General features: G+C 39.3%; 1 protein-coding gene across 3 annotated transcripts in view; it reads left to right on the top strand.

Annotated features, from left to right (window-relative positions):
- bmpr1aa (bone morphogenetic protein receptor, type IAa) overlaps positions 1-14041 on the top strand; it is a 225358-nt gene that overhangs the window by 77623 nt on the left and 133694 nt on the right. For 2 of the 3 annotated variants that reach the window (XM_080215777.1, XM_080215776.1), the window contains one exon: positions 10943-11063. The exons of the other annotated variant lie outside the window; for it this stretch is intronic. The gene's annotated coding sequence lies outside the window, so the exon portion shown is untranslated. The remainder of the gene's footprint in view (positions 1-10942; positions 11064-14041) is intronic. 3 annotated transcript variants of the gene reach the window in all.

Genomic DNA, 14041 nt, shown 5'->3' with positions numbered 1-14041 from the left:
CCAATCCTCTTCTCGCCCACTGCTCTTAGCTACTCTAAATTCCTCCCTAAAACAGCCCTTTAAAATGAGAGCAGGCCGTGAAGCGGGCTGGACCTGGAGCGCTGCCTTTATTTCATCCTACGCTGTGCAACTGATCTCATCAGGGGATTAATTTACTCCTCTTGTGGTTAGTAGAGATTAGTATTACTGTGTGAACTGAAAACAGGTGACAATGAAACAACCAGTTTGTCATAAAATATCCATCTCTGGTGCACTGATGTCCTTAATGGAAGGAAATCTGTTCTCATGTTTGGTATAGCCTGTATGTGACTCTAGACCCACAGCAATGTGGCTGACTCTCAGTTGCCCTCAATAACGACTTAGCAAGCCACTTAGCTGAATTTAGGAAGGCAATTCACTACCACCACTTCAAGGATAATTTGGATTGGGCAATCAAATGTTGATCCAACTCTTCTAGCATCCCTTGAACAAAATGGCAACTGTGGTTTAATGGGTATTTCTCTCTTGCCTCTGAGTCACAGATTTTGGGTTCAAATCCCACTTTGAAGTTACACTTGGAGCTGTCACCGTTCAGAAGAGACCCAAGGCTCCTGCTTCTTGCTTAGATTGATATAAAAGATCCTGTTGATGCTAATTTGAAGAACAGGGTAGTTAGCCACATATCCTGGCTAATATTAATCCCTCATCAACATCACAAAAGAAAAAAAAAATCTGGTCGTTGTCACATTTGTTGTTTATGGAAGTTTGCTATGTGCAAATTGGTTGCCATGTTTCCTAATTACAATGGCTACATTTAAAATACTTCATTGGTTCTAAAGAACTTTTAAATAGTCGTGAATAACTAAGTTTTTGAATAAAAACAGAAGATAACAAACAAAAGTCAGTTCCAGAAAGCAATACTTGGGAAGTTTGTGAAACATTGAACTAAGAATTTGAGCCTACAGAATTGTTTCATGTAGTTTAGGTGGGACTGGTTGACACATTGAACATCTAGAATGTTGCTAGGGTTTTTGGCAGCGCTTAATGCCATTTACAGAAGGGCAGCCAGGACCCAGACACAGCAGAGAGAACTCTGTGGCCAGATAGCAGAGGATTAGGCTACATGTTGAACTGCAATGGAGAGAAGGAGCAGAGCAACTGAAGTGGCACAGTGCAAATCAAAAAAAAACAGGCGCAAGACGGTCATTGAAACTGGGGCTGCAAGATGCTGCCATAAAATCATTTTGATTTAATTGTAGGAAATTGATTGTGTATATTCTTAACAATTCATTACACACTCAAGAGTTTAAGATCTCTAATTCACTCTCAAAACACTCGTACATTACCACTGATGATAGTTCTGACCTGATGTAAATGAAGCAGCACTGATGTCTCTGGAGAACCACTTTTCAGACTCCTTTTAAAAACTCTTGAAATGCTGTAGAAATATGCTGTAGAAGGTTTACCACTGGTAATGAGTGACCTTCCGAAGCCAGTGGGTTTCAGGTAGATACCTATGGGTCAATAATCTTGTTCTTCATGGCATAAGCCACATAGCTACCATAATTTGTCATTAAGCCGACAATCAGAGGTCACAGCATGGATCGTTTAGGAATTGAAAAAAAAAATCACATTTGTGTTGTTGGAGCTTGTTGCATTAAATTGGAATGCTTTACTTCTAAATTATTGAGTTTCCTGTTGGATTTGTTAGTGACTACCTTGTATTTATTGGTCCCTCATTCTGTTCTCCCCCAAGTGGAAGCATCTTTATCATGTGGACCGTGTTGCCCTTTTTTTGGAGAGTAAAGCCCCAGCCTGCTCAGACTTCCTGACAGAATGAAACAAACTTTCAAGGTTTATGTCTAATTTTTTTTTGCACCTTTACTTGTGCTTCAATATCCTTTCTGTAATATGAAAACTAAAACTGTTCACAGTGCACACAAGGCTTGTTTAGACATTGTAATCATCTATAAGCTTTATTAAGTGACCTATGGATACTCATGAAGTAACAAATTTGAACCTGTGTAGAAGTTATTGATCTAATCTATAAATGATTTATGGATTACTTTGAAGTTCTTTTTCTCTCTGGCTTGATGACTGTCTGTCTGCCATGAAGAGGGAATGGCCATCAGCAAATGTTGCCACTTGATATTCTCTTCAGTTTCAGGTTGCCAGTTTGCCAAGATTTAGTATTTGTTTGAGTTTTACCCTTGTGAATGTGGCGGAAATTTACTGTTTGGAAATGGAATGCACAGTGAGAAGGTGACCTTCAATTCACAATGGATTTCCTACTGAGTTTAGTGTTTGTAAAGCTGTGGTGTCTTTCTGCAGTTGACCCCTGCAGCAATATGCACTTGTCGTTCCAGGAAATAAATCTCACTATCAGAGCTTGTTGTAGTGTTCAGATATTTTCTCTTATAGTAGGTAGTTGCATATATTGAGCAGTTATGTAATGCTAAATAATATAAAATGTTCTTCAACTTTTTTTGTAAAATTAGGTTACCTCCAGTTATCACAATCAAATCTCAATTCATTCTACCCTGGTCATTATCACATCATTGCTGAATAACTGGGCCATGTATACTTTGCCGTTTTGAAGAATGCGAGGTGGCCTTGTTGAACAGGGGATTAACAGGGTAGATGTCGAGAGGTTATTTCTGCTGACTGGAGAATCTCACACATGAGGCACAATCTCAGGATAAAGGGTTGGTCATTTAGGATTGAGATGAGAAACTATTTCATTCAAAAGGTTATGGATCTTCTCCATCATTGAATACATTTATGCCTGAGATAAATAGATTTTTAGCATCTCAGGAATTCTTCAGAGGGCAGGAAAGCTGAGTTGAAGTCCAAGATCAGTTGCGATTAAATCGAATGGTAGAGCAGGCTTGACAAATTGTATGTATCATCCCATTTTTTTTTGGAGTCTTATGGAAGACAAACAGATTATTTTATGGTTTAATCTAGGGAAAAAATATTAGGAGCTAGTCTTTTTGACTCTTCCAAAATCTTTAAAAATTCTAACTGAGGTGAAAATCATAATTTCAGTGCAAAACTTTTCTTAACAAAAGCACAGTCAATGAATTAGTGAAGTTCCAATTATGGTTGAGCTACAGGGAACATGGCTAATAAGAAATATTTCCCAAAGAAATAAGAACACAGGCTGCACTTATCCATCATCTGGTTGGTTGTTATTTCTGTTCTTACTGTCTACATCCATCCAGCTCTGCCTCTTTTCACACTTTCTCCTACTTATAAAATCCTTACAGTGCAGAAAGAGGACTTTAGCCCATCAAATCTGCACCGACCATAATCTCACCCAGGTCCTATTCCTGTAACTCCACATATTTACCCTGCTAATCCCCCTGATACCAAAGTCAATTTAGCACAGCGAGTCAACCTAACCTGGATGTCTTTGGACTGTGGGGGGAAACCAGAATACCTGGAGGAAACCTACACAGATGTGGGGAGAATGTGCAAGCTCTACACAGACAGTGACCTGAGGCCAGCATTGAACCTGGGTTCCCTGTGAGGCAGCAGTGCCAACCACTGCCACCATGCTGCTTATGATACTTCATGATTTATTTCTATCATTCAGACCTCAGCAATGTTATTATATAGCCAGCTGAAGAGGGAATAGAGGGGGAAAAGAAGATACCTCTTTTTGGAAGATTTTAAGTTATTTTCCCTGTCTATTTTTGCAAGTGCCTCAGCACTGTTAGGCAAAGCCCTTTCCAACTGAATCAAATCACTTATGGTTTGGAATGAAAATCATTTTGGATGATTTGCATGCATTGATTTCAAATCTTTGTGATGCATTAAAATTTCCACAATTCAATAAAACAGATACTCCCAAGAATTCCATGGTCTCCAATTTTTTTGCACCTAAAGAGATCACTAGAAGATGATTGACTTGCAGTAAGGAAAGATGCAAATCATTTGTATTCCTTTTCGGAATATTGCACGGTATTTTGGTAAAGGGAGATTCAAAATTACACAAGTTGATGGCGAATGTACCTTATTGAAGTTTTTGTGCTCATCTGACATCAAGGTTATAGAATGCTTCGACAGGTGTTGGTTTAGATGAGCAATTTGATCAGGAAAACACCTATTTAAATAGAAGTGGTATTTCAATGGGGGACCCTTAAAATTGAAACACGCTCAAGAAATTCTCATTTATAGCTTAAAACAAGTAGAAACAAAGAGCAGTGACCCCAGAGTTGACTATGTGATTTGTGTGCTGCAAATATCCTGATTTGATTAGGTACAGGAAGTAAAGGATAATTTGTGACAAAATAGTGCTGTTAATTTTTGGACCCAGCTGTTATCTGCAGCTGATTTTTACAACAGCTTGTCAAAGCTTCAATGAAAACTAAATATGTAATCAAAAATCTGATGGGCATATTAGCAACTGTTATCTTCAACCCACACTGATTAAAATTGCACCTTGGGACTAACTGCAATTACTTTAGCTGTCAATGTTGCATTGGTATTTTCACTCAACACAGCACCTGCTCCTTATTTTCAATAATAAGGGATTAAGGGATGAAATTAATGCCACGATATATTGATTTGCAAATTTCTTCATATTTTGCTAGTATTTCTGAGTTTTAGTGTGATATAAAAAGGGAACTTCATAAACAATTTACTTGCATGTGTAGTGTTTCTCAGAGTTGGAAAATGTACTGTTATGGCCATTTTTTATTCATTCAAGGGACATGGGCATCACTGACTGGCCAGCATTTTTGTTGCCCATCCCTAGTTGTCCTTATTCAGAGGACAGTTGAGTCAACCACATTGCTGTGGTTCTGGACCTGGTAAGGAAGGCAGATTTCCTTCCCTAAAGGACTTGTAGTGAACCAGATGGATTTTTCCAACAAGCGACAATAGTATCATGGTCATCAGTAGATTTCAAATTCCAGATTTTTAAAATTGAATTTAAATTCTGCAACCTGCATGGCAGGATTTGAACCCAGGTCACCATATCAACAACTTCCAGTTCCTTGGCTCAAACTGTCTCCTCCTCATCATGGATAGATGCTCAATCCCTCTACATCTCCACCTCTCTGAGAGCTCTTCGCTTCTTCCTCCAAACAGAGGCCTGAACAATCCCCATCTCTTACCACTCTCCTCTGCCTGGCTGAATTTGTATTCTCACCCAACAATTGCTCTTTTAACTTGTCTCACTTGCTCCAAATTAAAGGTGTAGCTAAGGGTACCCGCGTGGGTTCCAGTTATGCCTGTCTCTTTATGGGGTATGTGGAGCATTCTCTGTTCCAGTCCTAATCTAATCTTCTCCCACAACTTTTTTTCAGTAGTACAGTGATGACTATTTCAGTGCCATTTTATGCTCTCATCCAGACCTGTAAAAAATTTCAGTTTCTGCCCCATTATCATCATTTGGTGCACGTCGCTTCTCTTCTTTGACCTCTGTCTCCATTTCTGAAGATACACTGTCCACCAGTATCCATTACAAGTCCACCAACTCCCACAGCTACCTTGACTACAGCTGTTCACCTCCCACATCATGCAAGGAATCCATCCAATTCTATCAGTTCCTTCACCTCCACCGCACCTGTCCTGATGATGTCACTTTCCAAAATGGTGTTGCTGATATCTCTTCCTTCTTCTGCAATCATGGTTTTCCACTCACTGTGGTTAATAGGGCTCTCAATTTTGTCTGACCATCTTCCAAGCCACTGGTCTAACCCCTTCCCCTCCCTCCCAGAACCAGATAAGGGCTCCCTTGACCTCACTTTTCACCTCACTAGCCTCCACATTTCAAAAGATCATCCTTGCCATTTCTGTCAACTCCAGCATGATGTCACCACTCAACACATTGTCTCCTGGTTGAATTGGTCATCACATAGGTCAACTTGTAAGCTTCAATTGGAAAAATTACTGAGAGCAGAAAATCTTTGCAAACAAGAAAAGCTGCTCCTATAGAATCATAGAAATGATACAGCACAGAAGGGAGCTATCCTGTCCATGTAGATGCAAAGACACCCAGGTGCCCTTTCTAATCCTGCCATCATGCACATGACCCAAAACCCCGTAATCTACAGCACTTAAGTTGCAGATCCAGGTACTTTTTAAACAAGTTTAGGATCTCTACCCTCACCACCAACTCGGGCAGTGAATTCCAGACACCTACCACCTTTTACATAAAAATATTTTTCTTCGTGTTTCCTCTAATTTTTACTTTGAATCTCTGACCTGATTTCTTCTCTGTCGGAGGGAAAACAACACCAATCTCTCCTCATAGCTACAATTCTCCGACCCTGGCAACATTCTTGTAAATCTTCTCTGCACTCTGTCCAGAGCGATTACATCCTTCCTGTAATGAGGTGACCAGAACTGCACACAGTACTCCAGTTGTGGCCTCTCCAGAATCTTACAGTTTCATCATTTATATCCCTACTTTTGTGTTCTACACCTCTGCCAACGAAGGAGAATATTCCAGATTGTCCTTCACAACCATATCTACCTGTAATGCTATCTTCAGGGACCTGTGACCTTGCACACCAAGATCTCTCACTTAATTTACTCCTCTCAGTATATCCCCATTTATTGTGTATTTTACTGTTTGACTTCCCTAAATGATTGTACCTCATGCTAAGCAGAGTTGAACTCCATCTGCCACAATCCTGCCCACTCCACCAACCTAACTATATCATTTTGGAGCTTACAGCTGTCCTCTACACTATCCACTACACAGTCAATTTTTGTGTTGTCTGCAAATTTCCCAATTGTGCCCCCTACATACAAGTCCAAATCATTAATATCTAAAACAAACAGCAGGGGTCTCAACACTGAGCCCTGTGGAACCCCACTTGAGACAGCTTTCAATTCGGTTGGGCAGCCATTGGTCATTACCCTTTGTTTTCTTATACTAAGCCAACTTTGGATCCAAATCTCTATAATACCCTGTATCCCATGGGCTTTACATTTTTGACCAGTCTGCAATATGGGACCTTGTCAAGTGCCTTACGAAAGTACATATAGACAACATCCACTCAGGATTGATTTTAACAATTTTCCCACCACTCAAGTAAGTCTAACTGGCCTATGATTGTTTGGCAATTCCTTCTTATTCTTTGTAACCAACAGAACCAAGTTTGTATTCATGTGTCAAGTGAAGATTGGAAAATATTCTTCAGATCATCTACTATTTCCCCTCTAACCACCTCTAACATCCTAGGGGACAAGCCTTTCCACCCTGATGGCTTTTCCACTTTCAAGGATCCCATCTTCTCTAACACTTGCTCTCTCATTAAGTTATTTTATGTGATATTTCACACTGCGCCTCTTCAATTACTATATCATCATCCCTTTCCTTGTGAATACAGAGAGAAAAAATTCATGTCAAATTCTTCCCCTATCCTCTGACTTCACTCATGATTCTACAAAGAAAGAAACTTATAATTCCTATAGTACACAAGGCCATTCGCCCATGGATCCTGCACCAAAAATCATAGTGAAGAATGTGGGCAATGATTTCACTACCTCTCACATGCAAAGTGATGCTCTACCATTTGAGCTAATTCATCACTGATGGGTCACACTTTTTCCTTCACCCTCCTCTTGCTGTTTATATACTGGTGAAACATCTTTGGGTTTTCCTTAATCTTGCTTGCAAATTTTTTTGTGCCCTCTCTTTGATTTCCTTTTTACTTTTATTTGATTCCCTGTACTTTGTATACTCTTCCAGGCTACCTGCAGTGTTGAGTTTGTTTTGAGTTATCATAAGCTTTCTTTTTCTGTTTAATCTTGCCCTGTCCCAACACCAGGGGCCGGGTTCAATTCCATCCCCAGGTGACTGTGGAGTTTGCACGTTCCCCCTATGTCTGCATAGGTTTCCTCCCACAGTCCAAAGGTGTATGGTTAGAATGATTGGCCATGCTAAATTGCCCCTTAGTGTCAGCGGGATTAGCAAGGTAAATACATGGGGTTACAATGACAGGACCTGGGTGGGATTGTTGTCAGTGCAAGCTCGATGGACCAAATGGCCTCCTACACTGTAGGGATTCTTTGATTCTACATAATTTTCTAGACAACCATGGAGTCTAGCTTTGGCAGATAACTGCGGAACACAAGGAGACGATTCAGCCTTGTGTTAGTGCTGGCTCTTTACTAGAACAATGTAACACTCATCTCAATATCCTGTCCTCATCCTTTGTTTCTTTCTCTGCTTCAAATAATTAACCAGGTTCCTTTGCTTTAATTGCTCCCTGCAACAAAGCATTCCATGTTCATGGCAACCTTCCATGTAAAGAAATGTCTCCTGATCATTTTATTGATATGAATGCAAGAAACAATTTATAGCACCTCTAACATAATCCCAAGAAGCTTTGCAGGAGCAATATCAAACAAAATATGAAACTGATGTGTTAAGAAATAATAGGTCAGATGACCAAAAGCATGGTAAAAGAGGTAGGCTTTAGGTGCTTCTTAAATGTAAAGAGCTGAAAAGGAGTAGGGAAGGAATTTGAGTTTAGAAGAATTAGGAAGCAGGAGTAAACATGCGACCCGTTGAGCCTATTTCATCACTCGTTAAGATTGTGGCTAATCTTGTACTTCAACTGCACTTTCCTGTACAGTCACCAACCTTACAATCCTTCAAATCTCTGTATCCAAACTATATATTTCAATCTTTTTTTCTTGGTGACAGTCAGCTGCATTTGTATTGCAGTTTAGGGTATTGGGAAACTGCCTTTTGCTTGCATGTAGCAATGGATAGTACAACTGTTTTTTGTCCCCACTGCCCAATTTAGCTTTCCATCCAAGTGTTTGCAAATTGAGGTACGTTAGGGTCGGTACCAATTGCACAAAGTCATGCCTTTATGATGTGTCAGGAATCTTTACCGACAGATGCTGTCACAATTGGAACAGCATATTTATTGATCCCAAGACCAGCAGTTAGAAAAATCCAGGTTTTAAAAATCAGGAGCAAGTGCCTGAAAGTCAGTATAAAAGGCAATGATTTGGTCCTCTCAGTATTGAATGAACAATAGACATGCCAGACAGCAATAAAACCTTGAAGGCAGGTAAACCATGTCAGTAACATTGCAAAGCCATTCTCAAGAAAAGGCTCATGGCTCCTTTCATTTCTGAATAGATTCATTGAACATAAGAAATAGGAGCAGAAGTAGCTCATTTGGCTCTTTGAGCCTGTTCTGCTGAGCCTAGTCCCTTAGCGCTAACTGATTCCAGCTGAAAGCAAAAAGAGCAGCAAGTGGGTGCAATTTCTGGTAACTTTTAACAAGAGGTTTAACCTCCCTGGTTATTGAGTGTCACTTCGACTAAGGTCAGTTATCCTATATTTTGTAGAGGCAGAACAAGAATGTAGGTGTACATTGCACAATAGACTGCTTACATTGAAGTTCAGTGTGGACTGATTTCATTTCAGCAGGTTTTTTTTTAAAAAGTAAAAACTACAGCAAGCACTGAACTCTTTCACAGCACAGCAGATCTCAGACATCAAAACATCTGAAATACTTAACTAGTGTGATTCCTTTTCAGTTTCTTTAGAGATGCTTAGATATTTAGACTCAATTTTCCCATGAAGAAAAATTGAGTTTTATACCTTAGTCCAGTACATGGACACTAACAAAATAATGTTGTTCATGGTACCTTAGCTGAGTCCCCACACTAGCAACAAGAGCAAACATATAACAAGAATTTAAAAAGCACAAAGTGGGATACCTTGACATATGCACCAAAAAAAAGAGAAATAACCTGCAGAGAGAGAAATACTCCATTGTCACAGCTGTCTTTAGTTTTTAGGTGGGTACATTAGAAATATTACATTCATTTAAAATGTCTTTGCCAGCCAGTGGTCATGTATTAGGGGAAGAGATACTTGGCTAGATTTGATCCCCAGTATACCAGAACCAAACCAGGCAAAAGCAGTGCACAGACTTGGAAATACCTAAAATTAAGTTAACAATTGTGGTGGAAGATGTAGATATGCTTCTTGCTTTTAGCATGCAAATATGGTTGAGATGTGTCTATGGAGCAAGTCTTGGGGAAGATGCTGGTCACAATGATGAAAAAAATATTGGGTTTGCTTTACCTTCGATTTCTAAAAACTAGCTGCCCTGTTCTTATAATTATAATGTGGAGCTGCCAGCATTGGACTGGGGTAGGCACACCTGATGAAGGAGCAGTGTTCCGAAAACTCGTAATACCAAATAAACCTGTTGGACTTTAACCTGATGTTGTGAGACTTCTTTCTTCAATTAGCACATTTTAGTAATCAAGGAATAAAGGAAGCAAAGCAAATTAGTCAATTTCTCTGAAACGTGAGTCAAAATTTGTACAAGATTGGATCTATGTGATTTATGAAGGGAAAAGCTAACTGTCAAGTAAAGTTGAAAATATTGTACATTTGTAGCAGATCTGCTGTTGACATCTGATGAAATGACAGCTTAATATTTCTAGTCGTAATACATTTGTAATATATTTGTAAAATTACTTGATGCAGTTTTGTTCAAAATTTGAAGAATGTAGTTCAGACCAGTGTGTCCTAAAGCTGCATCCATGATGATGGGAGAAAGCGAATGGTGTTAGCAAACTAAGAACATTTTTACCTAGTCTTGTAACTCTTTGACATTCATTAATCACATACATTTATATATGTACATAATGCAACTTCTGCGCTCAACCTCAGTGAGAGGGTTGTGAATCTTTACAATGTATTGCCAAAAGGATTGTGAATGCCCCATGGTTGAGTATATTCAAAGCTGGGCTAGACAGATTTTTGATCTCTCAGGATGTCAAGGGAAATGGGAAAATGGGGAAAAGTAGAGTCAAGGCAGAAGATCAGCTGTGCTCATTTACGAATGGTGGACAAGACTTGAGGAGCCATATGATTACACCTGCAACTATTTCTTATGTTCTTATGTTAGTAACCTATTTAATCAAATTACTTGCTTATAACAAAAAAACTTTTTTTCTTCAGGTTTTTGGAATTTTCTTCAGTTCATTTGGTTCTTAGGACTTCAGGTGTAGAAGATTACTTATGTTGTGCTTCAGATTCCAGTGTGAAATGTGCAAGTTCCTCAATTTATTGCTCACATCAGGTAAGATTCACTGATTCTTATATTCCATCAGGTCATAAGAAATGGGTGAAACATCCATCGAGCTAACTCCATCATGGCTATCTAGCCTGTCCCCCATAACCCTGAACTTGCATCAAAAATCTATCTAACTTAGCCTTGAATATATTCACTGACCCAACCTTTCTTCATTTCTGAGGAAGAGAATTCTCAAGACTAATAACAGTCTGAGATAAGAAACTCTTCCTCATCTGCATCTTAAATGAGAGACCCATTATTTTTAAACACTACTCCTTAGTTCTAGATTCCCTTAAAAGAAAAAGCATTCTATTAGCATCAGTATTTTCTAAGCCCTCCCACTCCCTCAGAATCTTGAATGTTTTGATAAGATCAGCTCTGCTCTTATGAACTTCAGTGAGTATAGGCTCTACTCTTCCTCAACAGACAAACCTCTTATCCCAAGAGTCAGCCTAGTGAATCTTCTCTGAGCTACATCCAAAGCAAGTATATCTTTCCTTAAGAAAGCAGACAAAACTGCATGCTGTCCTCTAGGTGCAGTTTCACTAATGGCCTGAGCAATTGTAGCAAGACTTCCACACTTTCATACACCACCTCCTTCGCAATAAAAGCAATTGCATTTGCCGCCTTAATTGCTTGCTGTACCTGCATGCTAATTTTTGAGAGTTGTGTATGATTATCCCTCTGTACTGCAGCATTCTGCAGTCCCTCATTTCTATTCTACTTGCCAAGTAGAACCCTTCACTTTCCCACATTATACTCCCATCTGCCACATTCCTGCCCATGCACATAATCTATCTATATTGCTTTGCAGACTCTTTTGTATCCTCCTCACAACTTGCTTTCCTACCTACCTTTGCTTCATCAGCAAATTTGGTGACAGTACAGTCTGTCCCATCATCCAAGTCGTCCATGTAGATTGTAAATTGTTGACATCCCAGCACCACTCTGTTAGTTAGTCTGGCAATCTGAAAATGACCCATTTATCCTGACTGTTTGTAGTCAGATAGCCAATCCTCCTGAACACTTACTTAGCACCCCCAACATCATGTGTCTTTACCTTGTGCTTTTATGTGGCACATTACCAAATGCCTTTTGGAAATCCAAATCCAGAAAATGTTTCTTAAAGTGGCTTGGAAAATGTTTAGCACCAGCTGTTGACATTTTAGCATTGAAATGCCCTTTGTGCAAAGTGATAGTGCTTAGCAATTTTGGTTGAGGACTACTCACCCAAGAAATGACTTGCATTGACCCACTCTGCTTATTTTCATGAATAGCAACTACACCATATCAACGAATAGAAATGCCAATGACAAAAATATTAAACCTTACGGTTTTTACTTGGTATTGAACAGGTATAACAAATCTGTTTTATCAACTTGATTTACACATGCAAATAATTTGTATTTTGTTTTGATCAGATATTGAAAATCATACTAGCACTAGTGATCTCTCTCAACTTTTTGTTGTACGTGATCTACCTATTTCAATGTACAGTTCCTAAAGGGGATGTTTGTGAGTTACCTGCATAGTACCTGAATGATTTCTGCCTGGCTACACATATGCGCATCTAAAAGGGTACATTTGTGAATACTTACCATAACACCTGCTCCATTTGAATTACAGAAACAGGGTGGGCATTTGCTTTCAAGAGCTGTAGCTCAGCTGTGGGTTCCCAGCAGTAATTGTTTGTATGCAGCTTGACATTCAGTCTCCATCAAGAATATTGAAATTGGACCATTCAGTAACGGTTGGCTTGAATTTTTTTAGCTTTGGAGCAGAATGAAGAACCAAAAAAGTCTGTTTTTATGGAACTATGTGCAACTTCTTTCTACTGAAAATGGTTATGTGGAGCTGGTATTTCAGACCTTCCATATCAGTAGCAAGGTTGTACATTGTAAGGAAATTGAGGTGGCGGTTTAGGGTATGTACCAACTATCCAAATTTCAAATGCGAAAGTATATATTAAAATCATGGCTTTTTTCCTACAATTGAACTTTGGGTGTCCTTCGTGCAGTGTAATCAATAGTCTTGGTTTCTCTTAGCTGTGAGAACTGTTGATGTGCAGGTGTTTCATTCAATAAGATCTTTCAAGTTTTTAAAACTATTGTTTCACACTCAAGGGATGATAGGCCAACAGAACAAGGAACATATTCTACTGGATACTATGCATGCAGTCATAGAAATGTATCTTATAATTTCTGCAATATTTTAAAACCTCCAACCCACAAATGTCAATTGGATGATGTAAATGTTAAAATCTGGAGTCATCAGCATCCTATAGCATATTTAACAAGAGCATTATTAAAAACATTTTTTGACATTTTTTTCACACTGAACCACAGAAGTAGAAATCGGAACAGATGACTAAAAGTTTGATCAGTTTTAAGGAGCAAGTTAAAAGATGACAGTGAGGGACTGAGAGAATTCTAGAACATAGGGCCAAAGCAGTGAAAAACACGGCTGCCAATGTTAGTATGATTAGAATCAAGGATGCGCAAGAGACCAGAATTGGAGGAGCACTGAGATCTCAAGACTTCTAGGGCTGGAGGAGGCTACCCAGGCCAGAAGGAGCAAGGCTGATGGGATTTGGGTCAGGAAACTCAGTTTAAGAGGAGGGATAATTTACACCTCAAGTGGGAATGTCATAGGTTGCAGATTTGTTAAACAAACAATACTTAATCATACAGTTAGCAGCCAGTACTTAAGTAAAAAGTTTATTTATTAGTCACAAGTAGGCTTACATTCACACTGGAATGAAATTACTGTGAACCCCCCCCCCCCCCCATTCGCCACACTCCGGCTCCTGGTTCCGATACACATAGCCAATTCCCTTAATCTGCACGTCTTTGGACTGTGGGAGAAGACTGGAGCACCCAGAGGAAACCCATGCAGACACGGGGAGAATGTGCAAACTCCACACAGACAGTGACCCAATGACACTGACACAGACCTTAATTGGATTCTAAAGCACCTGTTCCAAC

This window comes from Carcharhinus amblyrhynchos, chromosome 31, assembly GCF_965287045.1.
Source record: "Carcharhinus amblyrhynchos chromosome 31, sCarAmb.v2.hapA, whole genome shotgun sequence".
NCBI classification, from domain to species: domain Eukaryota; kingdom Metazoa; phylum Chordata; class Chondrichthyes; order Carcharhiniformes; family Carcharhinidae; genus Carcharhinus; species Carcharhinus amblyrhynchos.
The sequence above is the reverse complement of the archived record's forward strand: the minus strand, read 5'-3'. Positions and strand labels throughout refer to the sequence as shown.